This window comes from Cervus canadensis, chromosome X (genome assembly GCF_019320065.1).
Source record: "Cervus canadensis isolate Bull #8, Minnesota chromosome X, ASM1932006v1, whole genome shotgun sequence".
Taxonomy (NCBI): Eukaryota; Metazoa; Chordata; class Mammalia; order Artiodactyla; family Cervidae; genus Cervus; species Cervus canadensis.
Window position 1 is genome coordinate 54,645,552 of NC_057419.1, and position 19,235 is coordinate 54,664,786.

At 40.6% G+C, this 19,235-nt stretch overlaps 1 non-coding gene and 2 pseudogenes across 1 annotated transcript; all 3 read left to right on the plus strand.

The window, feature by feature from the left end:
• The first annotated feature begins 291 nt into the window (after window positions 1-291).
• LOC122436157 lies at window positions 292-395 on the plus strand. The gene has a single exon (XR_006267919.1). It is a non-coding gene; the product is annotated as a U6 spliceosomal RNA (small nuclear RNA).
• Window positions 396-3,241: 2,846 nt separating this feature from the next.
• LOC122435560 lies at window positions 3,242-15,488 on the plus strand (annotated as a pseudogene).
• A 458-nt stretch (window positions 15,489-15,946) lies between these two features.
• LOC122435561 lies at window positions 15,947-18,781 on the plus strand (annotated as a pseudogene).
• The last annotated feature ends 454 nt before the right edge of the window (window positions 18,782-19,235 follow it).

The following is a 19,235-nucleotide window of genomic DNA, read 5'->3' on the forward strand; positions in this document are numbered from 1 at the left end:
TAAATGGAAAAGCCACAAACATATAGATGTCCCCACTAAGCCCAAACTAAATTTATCCCACAAATCAACTTCTACTTAGCTGAATCTCAAAAATGTCTGAGGCAGCTCCAACACCACCTACAAAGAAAATGTGACCAGGAAAACTCTTAGTAGAAAGGGACAGCAATTTTAACCAATTGTGGTTTAATTACACTTTGTAAACTTTATAAAACGTATAACCACATAACCATATGGCAGGTGACAAACCCTGCAGCTAAGCTTTCTTAACTTCACACGAAGGCAGAAGGATGTTTGCTTAAGCAGCACATATATTAAGATTGAAAAGACATTGAGAAGATTAAGCATGGTCCCTGTATGAGTATGACATACAAATTTATGAAGGATTCCATAATAAATGGCAGAAAAGGGGGAAGGCAGAGAGGAGGCAGTTGGAATAGTCATGAAAAAAAGATGAGGCCTGAATCAGAATAGTTGCAGCAGGGGGTACAAAATGATCAGATAAGTGGGGTATTTTGGAGGTTAAAAAGCCAGGGCTAGGAGACTAATTGAAAATAGTAGATGAATGAGTGAAAGGAGTGTGAGTTCATTTATGGATTGGGTGTCATTTCTGGATGACGATGCCATTGACTGAGCCAGGATACATAGAAGGAAAAGCAGGTTTTGTGCAGAAGAGACTAAGTTCAGTTCTGAATATGCTGGGTTAAAGAGCATTAATTCACTTACCCAACAATTCTTGAGCATCTACTATGCACTAGGTACTGTACTAGGTGTGAGGATGTAGTAGTAACCCAGATAAGGTCCTGGCCCTGGTGGTATTAACATTCTTCATGGAGATCAGTCAATAATCATGTACAATTCATTCATATATTTATTGAACACCTACTGTAAATGATCAAGCCATTCAATCATAAAGGAAATCAATCCTGAATATTCATTGGCAGGCAGGACTGATGCTGAAGCTGAAGCTTCAGTACTTTGGCCACTTGATGTGAAGAGCTGACTCATTAGAAACAACCCTGATGCTGGGAAAGATTGAAGGCAGGAGGATAAAGGAACGACAGAGGACGAAATGGTTGGATGGCATCACCAACTCAATGGACATGAATTTGAGTAAGCCCTGGGAGATAGTGAAGGAGAGGGAAGACTGGCATGGTGCAGTCCATGGGGTTGCACAGAATCAGACACGACTGAACAACTGAACAACAACTATATACAAGGTACTGTTCTAGACACTGAGGATTCAGACAAGGTCCCTGCCCTCCTGTGGTTCACATTCCAGAGAGCAAGACAACTGAGTTAAGTAAGAGAATTTTAAATTGCAGTGAGTGCTGTGAGGACAATAAAACAAGTTATGAGACAAAGATTTAAATAGTTGCTCAGTCGTGAGTTGCTCAGTCATATCCAACTGTTTGCAACCCATGGACTATAGCCTACCAGGCTTCTCCATCCATGGGATTTTCTAGGCAAAAGTACTGGAGTGGGTTGCCATTTCCTTCTCCAGGGGATCTTCCCAACCCAGGAATCGAACCCAGGTCTCCCGCATTGTTGGCATAGGCAGATGCTTTACCATCTGAGCCACCAGGGAAGCACATAGTCTATTTTAAATAGTCAAGGAAGGCCTCTTGGAGAAGCTGACATGTGAGCAGAAGGCCTGAATAACAGGAAGAGCTGGCCAGGGACAGGATAGAAGGAATAAAAAGTGTAAAGTCCCTAATTTGGTTGTGGGGCCATTTCAGGGCTCTCTCTCAATAACACCTCCTGAACATTTATGATGGACTGGTGGGGTTTGGGGGTGGGGTCTCCTGAATTAGAGACCCTGTACAATCTAATTAGGAAGGCAAGATTCAATGAACAATAACAAGGCTTAAAAGGTCAAACCCTCTCAAGTGCTAACTAGAGGTATGAATAACAGGTGTAAACAGAAAGGGAACCACAATTAATTCAAATGTATTCAGTGGGTGTGTCAAGAAAGGCTTCACAGGAGGTGGTGTTTGACCTAGGTACAGTGGTACCCATCCCTAAAATTATCCTCAGTGATCTTGGGTGGTAAGGTTGGTGGGATAAAAGATAATGGGGAAAGCAAAGCTGTCAGGGGGCTAAATCGAGCCAGTTAGATTTGCTGACAAAGTAACTCACACTGCCCTGGTTGGGAGGCAGCCCGCTGATGCCCTGAAAATGTGTGCTCCAATTGTGCCTTACATCATCAGTGCATGATCTGAACTGGCCGCCATAGCACAAGGCTGCCCTGGAAACTTTCCTCCTCTATCCCACCTCCACTTAACAGCTGTAAACATTTACTTTTAATTACATAAACAATAGGAAATGCATTCCCATTGTAAATTAACATCCAAACAGGCTGAAGATCCACCCTGACCACCATTCAATCCCTGCTTGCTTTCCTAGAAGGAACCTCAGCGAGCTCTTTTCTGATTCATCTGTCTAAATGTACATACATATAACTGTTGAGATTAAAAAAATATGAGGGCCAAAGTGAACTATAAAATTCATGAAGAAAAACAGGGGGGAAATGGGAAAGCATTACATAAGAACAGACTTGCTCCAAAATAGACTTGAAAGTACAAAGACAGTGAAAACAGAAGACAGAGTAACGATAAATAACATTATCTGAGAAGTTATTGTGTGTTAAGCACCTGTTCTAAACTCTTTATATGCATTAACTCAATCCTTACAGCAACCCAATGAAGTAGGTACTAGTAGTAGTACTATCCCCATTTTATGGATGAGGAAGCTGAGTGTAGACACTTAAAACCACTTGCTCGAGGCCATATGGCTAGTATGTATGCAAGCGGGGGTTCCTGGTGATACAGGACCAGACTCCAGGCTTTTCACCACTCCATTTGTGAATCTAACAGGAACTGGTGACTCTAAGATCCATATAATAGGAGAAGGTGATCAACAGTTTTTTGCGTAATTTGAATCATAGAAGCAAAATAAGGTTTACACTCACTTGGAATGAAAACTGACAAGATAGTCCCCCAGGTACCAAAGTAGGTAACTAAGAACACCAGCCCACTCCTCCACGGCCATCTTGGGGTGTGCAAGATATACAGAGCTATACTCCCAGAAAGGACTTCAGGCTTGATTTAATGCTCTGTCACTGTCTTGACATTCTTAATTTTATGTTTCAACTTGTGTCTTTTAAGTATGGTCCAGTGTGACAGTGGAGCATACACATGAGCAGAAGAGATATACTGAGTGGCAGTGAGCACAGCCTGTGGACATGGCAGTGCCTGGTATGTATAAGCAAATCAGGGGCAGTCTGGGGCACTATGGGGCCTGGAGTGGGGGGTGTTAAGCCAATGACAGTGGTGGCAGCAGTAGCAGTAGCAGCAGCAGCAGCAGCAGCAGAAGTATCAGTAGCCATAGCCCTGAGAGAAAGGATGGCCTCTGCATGGGGGTAGTGATGGGACCTGTAGTGAGAGGCAGTCTTGCCCTTCTGTCACAGAACCTGTCCCTTCCACTGGACACAAATATTAACTCTGGCCTGAGAACTGGGTCAGGAACTGCTAGAATTCAGGCAGTAAACTTTGTCAGTAAATTATTACAAAATCAAAAGGTACTCATGGACACTGCAGAACAATAACTTTCAGTTCAGTTCAGTTAATTTCGGTTGCTCAGTCATGTCCAACTCTTTGCGACCCCATGGACTACAGCACGCCAGGGTTCCCTGTCCATCACTAACTCCCAGAACTTGCTCAAGCTCATGTCCATCGAGTTGGTGATGCCATCCAACCATCTCATCCTCTGTCATCCACTTCTCCTCCTGCCTTCAATCTTTCCCAGCATCAGAATCTTTTCTAAGGAATCAGTTCTTTGCATCAGGAGGCCTAAGTATTGGAGCTTCAGCTTCAGCATCAGTCCTTCCAATGAATCAGGACTTATTTCCCTTAGGATTGATTGGTTTGATCGCCTTGCAGTCCAAGGGACTCTCAAGAGGCTTCTCCAACACCACACTTCAAAAGCATCCATTATTCAGCACTCAGCTTTCTTTATGGTCCAATTCTCACATCCATACATGACTACTAGAAAAGCCATAGCTTTGACTAGATAGACCTTTGTCAGCAAAATAATGTCTCTGCTCTTTAATATGCTATCTAGATTGTTTATCATAGCTTTTCTTCCAAGGAGCAAGTGTCTTTTAATTTCATGGCTGCAGTCACCATCTGTAGTGATTCTGGAGCCCAAGAAAATAAAGTCTGTCACTGTTTCCATGAAGTTTCCACTATTTGCCATGAAGTGATAGACTGGATGCCATGATCTTAATTTTTTGAATGTTGAAGTTTTAAGCCAGCTTTTTTACTCTCCTCTTTCACTTTCATCAAGAGACTCTTTAGTTCTCTTCGCTTTCTGCCATAAAGGTGGTGTCATCTGCATATCTGAGGTTATTGATATTTCTCCTGGCAATCTTGATTCCAGCTTGTGCTTCATCCAGCCTGGCATTTCACATGATGTTCTCTGCATTTAAGTTAAATAAGCAGAGTTACAATATACAGCCTTGATGTACACCTTTCCCAATTTGGAACCATTCCATTGTTCCATGTCCGGTTCTAACTGTTGCTTCTTGACCTGCATACAGACTTCTCAGGAGCAGGTAAGGTGGTCTGGTATTCCCATCTCTTTAAGAATGAATGTTCCAAAAAAGAAGAATGAATGTTCCACAGTTTGTTGTGATCCACACACTCAAAGGTTTTGGTGTAGCCAATGAAGCAGAAGTAGATGTTTTTCTGGAATTCTCTTTCTTTCTCTATGACCCAACTGATGTTGGCAATTTGATCTCTGGTTCCTCTGCCTTTTCTAAATCCAACTTGAACATCTGGAAGATCTCAGTTCATATACTGTTGAAGCCTTGCTTGGAGAATTTTGAGCATTACTTTGCTGGCATGTGAGATGAATGCAATTGTGCAGTAGTTTGAACATTCTTTGGCATTGCCTTTCTTTGGGATTGCAATGAAAACTGAACTTTTCCAGTCCCGTGGCCACTGCTGCATTTTCCAAATTTGCTGGCATATTGAGTGCAGCAGTTTCACAGCATTATCATTTAGGATTTGAAATAACTCAGCTGTAATTCCATCACCTCCACTAGCTTTGTTCATAGTGATGCTTCCTAAGGCCCGCTTGACTTCACATTCCAGGATGTCTGGCTCTAGGTGAGTTTTCATACCATCATTATCATCTGGGCCATTAAGATCTTTTTTATATAGTTCTTCTGTATATTCTTGCCACCTCTTCTTAATATCTTCTGCTTCTGTTACATTTTTATCATTTCTGTCCTTTATTGTGCCCATCTTTGCATGAAATATTCCCTTGGTATCTCTAATTTTTTTTGAAGAGATCGCTGGTCTTTCCCATTCTATTGTTTTCCTCTATTTCTCTGCATTGATCACTTAGGAAAGCCTTCTTATCTCTCCTTGCTAATCTTTGGAACTCTGCATTCAGATGCATATATCTTTCCTTTTCTCCTTTGCCTTTCGCTTCTCTTTTTTTCTCACCTATGTGTAAGGCCTCCTCCGACAACCATTTTGCCTTTATTTTTATTGAGTTTTGATCACTGCCTCCTGTACATGTCAGAACTCCATCCATAGTTCTTCAGGCACTCTTTCTATCAGATCTAATCCCTTGAATCTATTTGTCACTTCCACTGTATAATCATAAGGGATTTGATTTAGGTCATACCAGAATGGTCTAGTGGTTTTCCCTACTTTCTTCAATTTGTCTGAATTTTGCAATAAGGAGTTCATGATCTAAGCCACAGTCAGCTCCAGGTCTTGTTTTGTCTGACTGTATAGGGCTTTTCCATCTTTGGCTACAAAGAAGATAATCAATCTGATTTCAGTATTGACCATCTGGTGATGTCCACTTGTAGAATCATCTCTTGTGTTGTTGGAAGTGGGTGTTTGCTATGACCAGTGCATTCTCTTGGCAAAACTCAGTTAGCTTTTGCCCTGCTTCATTTTGTACTCCATTGACAAACTTGCCTGTTACTCCAGGTATCTATTGATTTCCTACTTTTACATTCCAGTGCCCTATGATTAAAAGGACATCTTTTTTTGGTATTAGTTTTAGAATGTCTTGTAGGTCTTCATAGAACCGTTCAGCTTCTTCGGCATTAGTGGTTGGGGCATAGACTTGGATTTCTGTGATATTGAATGGTTTGCCTTTAAAGTAAATTACTTTGAGGTGTGGTTATTAGAATTTTTTGAGCAGTGTAGGATATCTCATTTTGAAAACTAGTGCAAAATTGCAAAGCAAATATCCACAGACTAGGAAATGAAAATTAAATTTAAAAATCATCAAAATAGACACATTAGATAAAAACTTTGGATTAACCAATTATTAATGAGGAAGATAATTTAAAAGTGTTTTCCTTATAATTGAAGGTATACTGGTAGAATGCATACAAATATGTTTTAAATTATAAATAAATTATGAAGCCATTTTCATTTCCTGTATGACCTTGTATTAGTCTATTCAGGCTACTATAATAAAATTGCCATAGACTGCATGGCTAATGAACAAAGATTTATTTCTCATGGTTCTGAAGGCTAGGAAGTTCAAAATCAAGGTGCTAGCTTGATTTAGTGTCTGGCTCATAGATGGTAATCTTGCTGTGTGGGTGAAGGAGTGAAAGAGCTCTTTGGAATTCTTTTATAAGGGCACTATTCCCTGGTGACTCAGATGGTAAAGCGTCTGCCTGCAATGCGGGAGACCCTGGTTTGATCCCTGGGTCAGGAAGATCCCCTGGAGAAGGAAATGGCAACCCACTCCGGTACTCTTGCCTGGGAATTTCCATGGATGGAGGAGCCTGGTAGGCTACAGTCCATGGGGTCGCAAAGAGTCAGACACACTGGGCAACTTCACTAAGTCACTACTCTCATTTATAAGAGTCCCACCCTCAAGACCTAATCACCTACCAAAGGCCCCACCTCCTAATACCATCACATTGTGGGGGTTAATATTTTAACATATGACTTTGGGGGTCAGGGACACAAGCATTCAGTCTATATAGCATACCTCCACAAGTTACAGGAAATGTCAGAGGAAACATTAAATGCCATTGTAAAAATTATATTTAAAATTAGATTTAGACTTGGACAAAACTGATCTGTATGAAGAGTTAAATCTTTTTAGAGGTGTTCTACAGGAATCTACAGGAATCTACAGGTTTAGATGTGTGAAAATTTGTATCTTGAAATAATTTATCAGGAATCTATCCCATTGTTGTCACAGCCTACAAAAGCAGCGCCAATGCATCAGCAGAAAGCTCCTTATCAAAATGAAGTTTCAAATATTTACAATCTTGTGACTGATGTTGCCTTCAATCATATTGGTTCAAAATGAGCTTGGTAAAATGACTAAGTAATTGAATTTGCAGGGAAGAGAGGCAGAAAAATCTTATGATCAATCAAGATATCTCATTAGTAACATGTTATTTATTTTATTATAAAATTATAAAAATATTGTTCTGCAATTTGTAAATTATTTTTCAGGTATCACTATTATCACCATGTTTTATAAGTAATAAAATATTTTTAAAGAAAACATATTTTATTTTCATGCCTTTAACTGTACTTCCCACCTCTCTCCTAGTTTTTGAGCAAGGAACCCTCCATTTTCATTTTGCAGTGGGCCCTACAAATTATGTAGCAGGCTCTCACTCCTGCTAGATGGTAATTGTGAGATGACTTGAGGGAACTGTAGCCACTCAAACAGTTACTGCCCTAACCAAACTTCTTTTCACTGGGAGTAGGAGGTGGGGGTGGGTAGAAACAAGATGATAACACAGAAAATGGAGGTTATTGTAGATATCAATCATTTCCATGTGAACGGGATCATACTGTCCATATCATTTGGCCAACTGCTTTCTTCACTTGGCAACATCTTGGAGATCTTTCTACAAGGAAAATAATCAACCTTGTCCTTCTTTTTTGAATTCTTGTTCAGGGAATTCCATGATTTGGATGGCTCTTGATTTATTTATTTTTTCATTTATTTATATTAGTTGGAAGCTAATTACTTTACAATATTGTAGTGTTTTTTGCCATACATTGATATGAATCAGCCATGGATTTACATGTGTTCCCCATCCTGAAACCCCCTCCTACCTCCCTCCCCACCCCATCCCTCTGGGTCATCCTGGCTCTTGATTTATTTCTCCACTCCCTGATGGATATTTACAGTGGTTTAATTTTTCAGTAATACAGAGCTGCAGTGAACATGCTAGTAAGGGCCTCCTTGTGCACAGGCATGTTTCTGTAGGTGGACACTCACAAGTGACTTGCTGGGCCATAGAGTATGGATAGTTTCAATCTTTTTTTTTTTTTTTTATTTTTTGTCATACATTGATAAGAATCAGCCATAGATTTACACGTATTCCCCATCCCGATCCCCCCTCCCACCTCCCTCTCCACCCGATTCCTCTGGGTCTTCCCAGTGCACCAGGCCCGAGCACTTGTCTCATGCATCCCACCTGGGCTGGTGATCTGTTTCACCATAAATAGTATACATGCTGTTCTTTTGAAATATCCCACCCTCACATTCTCCCACAGAGTTCAAAAGTCTGTTCTGTATTTCTGTAGTTTCAATCTTAATACATACTGCCAAGTTGCCTTTCAAAAGCATTATGTCAGTTTTCACTCCCATCAGCAGTGTAGCTTCACATTTTCTAAGACTCCAACCTTTAAACTGTTTGCCAATCTGATGGAGAAAAAAAAATGGCAACTTGTGTTTGTTTTTAACTTTGCATTTTCCGTCACTAGTGCAGTTGAGCATCTTTTTATTTGATGTTTATTGGCCTATTCTCTGTGAACTGTTTGTAACCTTTGCCTACTTTTTCTTACAGGTTGTTTGTTTTTTTCCATATTGAGTTGTCAGAGTCATTTATATTTCTGGATATTAATCCTTTGTCTATTATATAGCTGATATTTTCCTATAGTATGTACCATGTTTATGGTTTGTGTTGTCATACAAGAGTTTTAGATGTTTGTGTAGCCATTTGATATATTTATATCAGTCTTCTGTGGATTTTCTGTTTTGTTTATTGCTTTGCAAGACCTTTTTTTTATCCAAGGCAATAACCATATTATCTTTTTTTTTCTCATTCTGTTATAGTGCTTTCCATTTAGGTCTTTAACCTACCTTAAACTCATTTCCTTCTCAAAACTTTGCATTTCTCCTATCTGGAACTCTTTTCCCCTGAGATGTTCCTACGGCTGACACCCTCAGGGCTCAGCTCAAATATTACTTATTCCAAAAGGCCTTTCCTGACAACCTTAACTAAATTAACCACCCTCTCTACATTAAGATGTGCCCTAGTTCATTACCTAAATTTATTTTCTTCATAGATCACCTTTTACTGAAGTTACCCAACTTTTGTTTATATGTTCATGGTCTGTCTCTCCTTAGATTGAAAACTCCATGAAAGTAGGGATTTTGTCCTGTCCCTAGCTTCTAGAACACATTTAGAGTTTATTATAGTGAACTTGATAACGATAACTTAATTTTTTCCAAAGGATTGTCACAACACCCAGGACTCCCTTTTCTAAAGGAGAAATATTTCAGTCATTCTGTTTTTCTACTCTTACTAAATACTGAGTAAGTCAAGGATGGTTATGACTATTATTTGGTCCAGTGTTTCTCAACCTGTGGTGTTTTGGAATCACACTTGATTTATTTTTAAATTTAGATATAGAGTGTGTATATCTTTTTGCCTTTTCATACTGAACTCTGAATATTCATTGGAAGGACTAATGCTGAAGCTGAAGCTCCAATACTTTGGCCACCTGATACAAAAAGCTGACTCATTGGAAAAGACCCTGATGCTGGGAAAGATTGAAAGCTGGAGGAGAAGGGGATGACAGAGGACGAGATGTTTGGGTGGTATCACTGACTCAATGAATATGAGTTTGGGTAGGCTCTGGGAGGTGGTGGAAAACAGGGAGGCCTGGTGTGCTGCAGTCCATGGGGTTGCAGAGTCAGACGTGACTGAGCAACTGAACAAATAAGAGTGTATATAGTTTCCTAGGGCTACCACAACAAAGTACCACAAACTGCATGGCTTAAAACAACAGAAATTTATTGTCTCACAGTTCTGGAGGCCAGAAGTGGTGATGGTGGGCCATGCTCACTCTGAAAGCCCTAGCAAAGTATCCTTCCTTGTCTCTAGCTTCTAGTGATTGTAGTCTTTGATATTCCTTGACTTGTAGGTGTATCACTCTGCCTCCATCATCACATGTGTGTACCTGAATTTCTGTCTTGTAAGGACCTCAGTCATTGGGCTAAGGTCCACCCTAATGTGATATGATTTCATTTTAACATGGTTATATCTGCAAAGACCATATTTCTAAATAAAGTCACAATCACAGTTTGGGAGGACATTATTCAACCCAGTACAGAGGGTCACATTTAAAAAATCTGCTTTATTAGGTCTGGAATGGAGGCCCAGCATCCTTAATTTTTAAAAGCTTTACAGACTTGACTGATGTTCACCTGGAAAGGTGGACATGGGGGAAGGCCCTTTTAAAGCAAAATCCCAAATCCAGATTCCAGTAAAGAAAAATACTGATGAATTTCACTGCATAACATTAAAGCTTTGGCGGGGGGAGGGGGGTGAATACCATAAACAAATTCAAAAGATCAACAAAGCTGGGAAAACATATTTGCATCATATATAATAAAAGGCTAATTTCTTTAATTTACAATGAGTTCAGAATAACTAATATAAAAAAGACAAAACCCAATAGTAAAGTGAGCTAAAGAATAAGCAAGTGATCTATAAAGACATGCACACATCAATAGAGATTTGAAAAGATATTTAATTTCATCCATGAGTAAAGGCATATAAATCAAAATAATAAAATGCCATCTTTATCTATAAGACTGGGAATTGTTTAAAGTCTGATTTAAACAGCAAGTCAGGGTATGAAGAAATACTAGATGTTTTCATATGCTGCTGGTGGGCTTGAAGTTGTTACAACTTTTTTGATGTATAATTTGGTAGAATATATCAAAATAAAACATGCAGATATTCTTTGAACATTGTACGCATTGCTCGTGCCTTCTCAGCAAACATTCCCCATTTTTTCCTTCCCAAGAAGTTGTAGATTTTTATTTATGTGTCTGTTCTTTCCACTCATAGCCCATGTATTTGTGAGTAAACAGATTGTACTCTCAGTTCTTCTGACCACAGACATCATTAGTTCAGAGGACTTGTGACCTAAGCAAGTCAGTGAGGGAGAACCACGGGAATCCTACTTACTTGGAATGTTGGATCAGAGTTTTCTCTTCTCTGTTGGACTTAAGGAAGAGATTCAAAGCCTCCATTGCCATTGTCAGCCATTTCATTGGCACCTTGGCTAAAGCACTGGTTCTCAGTCTTTAGTGTTCATCAGAATCACCCAATCTGTTAAAACATAGATTGCTGATCTTTACCTACTCTCAGAGTTTCAAATTCTGCAGGTCTGTGGTAGGGACAAAGAATTTCCTTTTCTAAGAAATTATCAGGTGAGATTGATGCTGCTGGTTCAGGGATCACACTGAAAAAAACTACTTGGATAAAGTAGGGACTGCACAGCAAAGAGACTTAAAGAAACTGGGTAGCTCTAGCTCACCCTATCCCTGGAATTGTGCTTTGTTATTGTAACTAAAAGCACCATAACCAATATATTCAGCAATTTTGGACTAAAAATTTACCCTATGGATATACTTGCAGAACTTTATCAAAACATATGCTGATGGATAGACTACCCTTGTGGCTCAGAGGTGAAGAAGCCACCTGCAATGCAAGAGATGCAGGTTCAATCCCTGGGTCGGGAAGATCCCCTGGAGAAGGAAATGTCAACCCACTCCAGTATTCTTGCCTGAAAAATCCCATGGGGCCAGAGGGATTGGGTGGAGAGGGAGGTGGGAGGGGGGATCGGGATGGGGAATACATGTAAATCCATGGCTGATTCATGTCAATGTATGGCAAAAACCACTACAATATTGTAAAGTAATTAGTCTCCAACTAATAAAAATAAATGGAAAAAAAAATCCCATGGGCAGAGGAGCCTGGCAGGCTACAGTTCATAGAGTCAGTAAGAGTCGGACACGACTAAACACAGCACGCGCATGCGCACGCGCGCGCGCGCGAGCGCACACACACACACACACACACACACACACACACATGCCGATGGATGATAATTGCAGCATTGTTTGTAATAGCTAAAACTGGAAGCAATCAAAGCAGTTGTCAATAGGGAATTGATCCATCAGATGGAATCATCCATCTAATGGAATACCATGTGGTTTAACAATTATGAAATACTCTGTATATGCTTATAGAAAAATATCTCTAAGATATATTAAATATAAAAATCATGATGATTAAACAAAAGAGTAAACATATATGCAGGTATGTGCTTAATTATTTCCTGGAAGGTTAATTCTGATTAAGAACAGCAATATTTGAGAAAAAGAGTTGGAATTGAGGTGGTGCTAGCAGTTTTTCGGTCTTCATTTTGTATATTTTATTCTGTTTGAGTTGCCTAACCTTAGGTAAATTTTCCTTTTGTCAAAAAAGAAAAGTCATTTGGTGTTATCTGGGCAAGGCATAATTCAACTTTAATTTCCTTCTTTGTATTTCTCTATTGAAGAAACAACTAATAAATATATTATTTTTTAAAAGATTAAATAATGAAAAGATAAATGGAAAGTTGAAGACTTCTCAGGTATTCTGATGTGCAGCCGGGCTTGAGTGCCACTAACATGGTGCATAGTATATATGCTGGTGAGGACTTACACCTATCCTGATTGAGACTTAACTAGGGAGTTGCTAATTGTACTTTAATGTGCATATGAATTATCTAGGGATTTTGTTAAAATGCAGATTCTGATTGAATAGATCTTTAGGTGGGGCCCAATATTCTGCATTCTAATAGTCTCCCCAAATGATGCTGATGTTGTTGGACTACTGGTCACACTTTGATAGCAAGAACAAAGAAAGAGTAAAAGAGCAAAAAGAAGCAGCAGAAGGAGGAGGGACTATGAAGATAGAGGGAAGGGACAGATATGAGACATTGCAGAATGACTGGGCATATGGAGAGTCTTAGGTGATGAACTTTTTGGCCTGGGTGATGTGAGGATGGTAGTGACACTATCTAGAGATAGAGAAATCAAGTTAGAGGAGGAGGAGGTATAGGAAACAATGAAGGAGTGTGAGTAAGACTTCACATTTGAACATATTGAGTCATGATTTTTCTGGGAGAATATTATATAGACTTGTCCAGTAGACCATTTGAACTCTGACTCTGCTCAGTAAAGTTCACATAGAGGTAGATTTGGGAGTCATCTGTATAAAGGTAAGAGCTGAGGCCATGTGATAGGATGAAACTGACCAGGGAGAAAGACTAGTGAGAAGGTGACTGAAAACAGAAACTCTGAGAAATGCTAATCTTAAGAGACATTCTAAGAAGAAAATGGAGAAGTAGTGGGAGAGATAGTACAGAAGAATAAATATCTTGAAGGGCCTTCCTACTAAACAACCAGATTCTGCATAAAACGTACTTTTTATTGTATTGCTGGACGTGTGAGTTAGCAACTGCTGCATAATAAACCATCCAAAACTCAGTAGCTTGAAACCAAACCATGTATTGTTGCTCATGAGTCTATAGGTCAGTGCTCTGTTGATCTGCACTAGGCTTGGCTGATCTTAGCTGGGCTCACTTATGTATCTGTGGCTGGTGGGTTGGTTGAGGACTGACAGGTCTAAGCTGGTCTGGCTGGATATAGCTAGACAGATGGGTCTCTCCTCCAGAAGGCTAGCCCAGGCTCATTCCCATGGTAACTCCAGGGGTCCAATAGAGTGAGCAGAAGCATGCAAGGCTTAGAACTGACATAATATCACTTCTGCAACATTCTATTGATAAAAGGAAAACACAAGATTATTCTAGATTTGAAGGGTAGAGAAACAGATGCCATCTCTTAAAGGGAAGAGCTGCAAAAGGTGTACATACAGGGAGGTGCAAACAGCTGTGACCATTTTTGTAATCAGTTTATCATGCTGGACTTAGAAGTGAAAGAAGTCTTTTTTTTTTTTTTGAAAGAAGTCTTTAAAGAGCAAGCAAGATAAAGCAAAGAAACAAAGCCATGACAATAGCAGTAATAAACTCCAGTGAGCTGGCTAAGGAGAGTGGGGCACTTGAGACACTTTCAAAAATGGAACAGAGGTAGTTCTTTGGAAAACTGAGGTGCTGTTATTGGAAGAAATGAGGAAAGGCTGCTGATCAGGTAGGAAAACAAACAGACATCTGCCTCAGAATCTAAGAGTCTAGTCTTTATCATGAGAAAATTCTAGAAATACTTTAAATTGATATGGAACAGTCTTTCTGGTCCTTGAAACCAGTATGCACATGACACATCCTTCAGTAGTCTGACCTTGGCCTCAAAACCAGCATGCTAATTGTGCCATCTTAATGTATTAATGTATAACATGTTCTCACATCCACTAGCTTGTGTTACTCTTACAACTACCTATAAGGGAGGTAAAGCAGGCATTACTATTCCCACTTAATACTACTTCTAAAAATAATTTTGTCACTATCTTATAAAACTGAGCATTTGCCTGCCTTAGGTCCCAGCAGGAGACATGTACACAAGCATTCATGGCAACATTGATGGAAATAAGAATGGGTAGAGCTTGCCAGAGTTGACCAGAGCCGAGCACCCACCACTGCCCGCTGTGTACACCTCTGCTCCGTGGCTGGCCTCAACTCCCTGGAGGCGGTGAAATGCAAGATGCAGTCCCTGCAGCAGCAAGCAGATGAGGCAGAGGACCGCACGCAGGGCCTGCAGTGGGAGCTGGATGGCGAGCGTGAGCAGCATGAGAAAGACCAAGATGATGTGGCAGCTCTCAATTCACACATCCAGCTTGTCGAGGAATGGGACAGGGCTCAGGAATGACTGGCCACAGCCCTGCAGAAGCTGGAGGAGGCAGAAAAGGCTGCAGATGAGAGCGAGAGGGATGAAGGTGATAGAAAACCTGGCCATGAAAAATGAGAAGATGGAGATTCAGGAGATGCAGCTTAAAGAGGCCAAGCACATTGCTGAGGAGGCCGACCACAAATACAAGGAGGTAGCTCATAAATTGGTCATCCTGGAGGGCGAGCTGGAGAGGGTGGAGGAGTGTGAGGTATCTAAACTAAAATGTGGTGACCTGGAAGAACTCAAGAATGTCACTAACAACCTGAAGTCACTAGAGGCTGCATCTTTAAAGTATTCTGAAAAGGAGGACAAATATGAAGAAGAAATTAAACTTCTGTCTGACAAACTGAAAGAGGCTGAGACCCATATCAAATTTGCAGAGAGAACAGTTGTGTAACTGGAAAAGAGAATTGATGACCTGGAAGAAAAACTTGCCCAGGCCAAAGAAGAGAACAGGGGCTTATCTCAGACACTGGCTCAAACACTGAATGAACTAAACTGTATATAACCAAAACAGAAGAGTCTTATTCCAGCAGAAACTCCAGAGCTCCGTGTCTTTTCTCTTGTAAGAAGTTCCTTTTGTCATTGCCTTTTCGCCTTAGTGGAAATGTCAAAGAAATTATGAATACATGAAAAATATTTTGTATCAGAGAAGCTTTGAGCACCAGTTAAATCTACTCCTTTCTTTTTTTCAAGTGGCACCAGTTTTTTCAGCTCTATTTTTACGCTTACATTGCATACATTCTTAAGGTAGGCAGGGGATTTCATATTGAGCATACTCTCTTTTAAGACCGAGGGCATTTGGTTCCTGGGAGAATAGACAAACCCACACTTTCAAAACACAGATTCCGACATCTGGTCATGGGTCAGTTTAAAAGGTTGAAGAATTCCACCATTGGTCACACTGTAGGAGGCCAGGGATTATCATATTAAAATCTCCAGTGGATCTTCCCAACACTACATTAAAATGGGTGGCAATTTTCCACCAGAGCAAAAAAGGGGGGTGCGGTTACTGTGGGAAGTTATAAACTACCAAGAGGTTAACCTGATCATCCTGGCTCTTTTCCACACTCCACCATTCAGAACATTATCTGAGTAGTCAGTGTGAGAATGCTTGGAAAAAAGTCATAATAATTACCCAAATGTTTTCTGGACTGATCCTTGATATACTCTTCTATATGTTTCTTTCACTCTAAAGTTGTTCTCTGAGGAGCTTATTATTCCAGTAATGACACATGCTTATATGCTTTGATATGAGGCCATTCACTCAGGAGAAATGAATGTTTGAGAATTCAGTCCTATTAGGAGAAGTTGTCTTTTTCAAAAAGACTGCTTAGCCATCAGTAATTGAGCAAGACTGTTTTTCTATGAACAAATATTGGACAGAATGGCCTTCTCAGACTACAAAGTAAAAATAAAAGAAGTAATTGACCCAACTTCATCACCTCTGTACTCGAGGGAATGGCAAATTGGAGATTTACTTATTTAGAATTTTAATTCCTTTTTCAGGACCAAGTTAATAAAAAACCAAGAAACTCCTGATTAAACTGGAAATGCAGTATTTTGTAGACAGGGCTGCACGTTTTATCTTTGTTATATTTCTGCTTTCTCAGTTAACATCTCAGAGCTGAAACATTCCACATTGCCCATCAGTGTGGGGGCCAACTCAAGTTTACAATTCTGACTAAAAAATCACCCTACTTCTAGCTTATCTGAATGCTCTGCCCTCACTCCGATTTATTAAGTACCACACTATGCAAGAAATACACTAGCAAATTGTGCAACTGAATAAAACCCACACTTTTCATTTAGGTTCTTGCAACTGTATCATATGTAATAGTATCACTTTTTCTACATTTTGGTCAAATAAACTTTTACTCCAAGAAAAAAAAAGAATGGGTAGATAAATTGTTGTATATTCACACAATGGAATACTATATAGAAGCGAAAAATTAACTACAGCTACAGCAGCAATGTGTTTGTGTCTTGAAGGAAAAAAAGTTGGATGAGAAAAGGGAGTTGCAGAACCTACATATAATAACATTTTTATAAAATTAGAAAGCAAGTACAACCTAACAATATATTGTTCAAGAATAATTACATATGTGATATAACTATTTAAGAAGAAATCAAGGGAATGAAAACTAAAAGTGAAAATACTGGTTACCTCTGGGGAAGGCAGAGAGATGGGATAGTTCTTAGGTTGGGCAGTGGGCTCAGGAGAGTTCAGTTTATTATTGAATTTCATAACATATGTTACATATCCTTTTGCATTTATCAAATAATGTGTGTGAGTGTGCTAAGTCGCTTCAGTCATGTCCGACTCTTTGTGACCCTATGGACCGTAGCCCGCCAGGCTCCACTATCCATGGGATTCTCCAGGCAAGAATACTGAAGTGGGTTGCCATGCCCTCCTCCATGGGATCTTCTCGACCCAGGGATTGAACACACACCTCTTAGTCTCCTGCATTGTCAAGTGAGTTCTTTACCACTGGTACCACCTGGGAAGCCCTTATCAAATAGTACATAATAATATTTTTAAATAGTCAAAAAAGGAAAGCAAAACAGCAGAGAAGTGTCGAGGAAGCCAGAGAGTTTCATGAATGGTTGTATTTCAATGTCAATTGCTGTGGAAGGCCTCAGCAAGATGCCTGTATGAAAACTGTGGACTTGGTGACAGGGCGCACACATCACCTTTGGAAGCAGCCACATTCAAATAGGAAGGGCTGATGCCAGATTATAGGCCAGGGAGAAATGTGTTATGAGGAAATCAGGACCTGGAGCTTTGACAAGTCTTTCATCTACTACCAACTCTTCCCCCATCCCCTGGCCAAACCTGTAACAGCTAACATTTATTGAGGCTGCATTATATGCCAGGCATTTTACATACACTATGTCATTTAATCCTCAGGACCACCCTCACAGGGTGGGCTGCTGCTGCTGCTGCTAAGTCACTTCAGTTGTGTCTGACTCTGTGCGACCCCATAGACGGCAGCCTACCAGGCTCTGCCGTCCCTGGGATTCTCCAGGCAAGAACACTGGAGTGCGTTGCCATTTCCTTCTCCAATGCAGGAAAGTGAAAAGTGAAAGGGAAGTCTCTCAGTCGTATGCGACTCTTTGCGACCCCATGGACTGCAGCCCACCAGGCTCCTCTGTCCATGGGATTCTCCAGGCAAGAGTACTGGAGTGGGTTGCCATTACCTTCTCCCACAGGGTGGGCTAGGGGGAGCTAAACTCAATGCTTGCTTTCCCACTTGATTATATCCACTTCAGTGCACATGCAGAAAAGCCCTATGACACTAGAATGGGAATGAATGCTTTACTATTCCATTACAAATTTTACAAGTGGTTAGGCAGTGGCAACCAATCAAAAGACAATTAATTGGAGTGGGTCCCTGGGCCCAGTGGTGGTGGCCTGCGGGGCCCTGGCCTGAGGGTGGCAGCAGCTCATCTGAGCACCTGGACTTGTTGGTGAAGGACAAGGTGGTGGTCTTCCTCAAGGGGACGCTGGAGCAGCCCCAGTGTGGCTTCAGCAACGCAGTGGTGCAGATTCTCCGACAGCACAGCATCTGCGACTACATGGCCTACAACATGCTGGACGACCCCCAGCTCCAGCAAGGCATGAAAGACTACTCCAACTAGCCCACCAACCTGCAAGTGTACCTCAACGGTGAGTTTGTTGGGGGTGGGCTGTGACATTCTCCTGCAGATGCACCAGAATGGGGACCTGGTGGAAGAACTCAAAAAGCTGGGGATCCACTTGGCCCTCTTAGATGAAACCAAAGACCAGGACTCTAAGTGAGGGAGGCTGGCCCAGGTGAGAAGCCGCTGATGTCAGAAAAGCCTTACCCATTCTGGTTCTCGCTCTTCAGATGACTGCTTGCACTTGTTCCTCCAGTTTGTAAGTAGCCAAGTGATTTTAGCGTGTCTGGTGTTTGGGCAAGGAATATTCTATCGTGAACATAATCGTAACCACTGCACTGTCATAATCAATGTGGTATTAGGAGCTTGTTGTAAACAAAATTCTTTCTTGCGTTGTCCTTTGCTCTTTGCAAAGGATTCAGGAGTAAACCTAGGGGCTTTTTAATCATTGTTATTATTCACGAGTCCTCTGCAAATATATCAGCCTGCAAAGATAATATAACTCCCCTCCCCAGTTTTTTATAACTTTTTCTGTTAAGGAAAATGATGTTCAAGGAAGAAAATAAGATAACTGCTGTTTTTTTTAGAAAATAAACTGCCAACCCAGGGGGAAG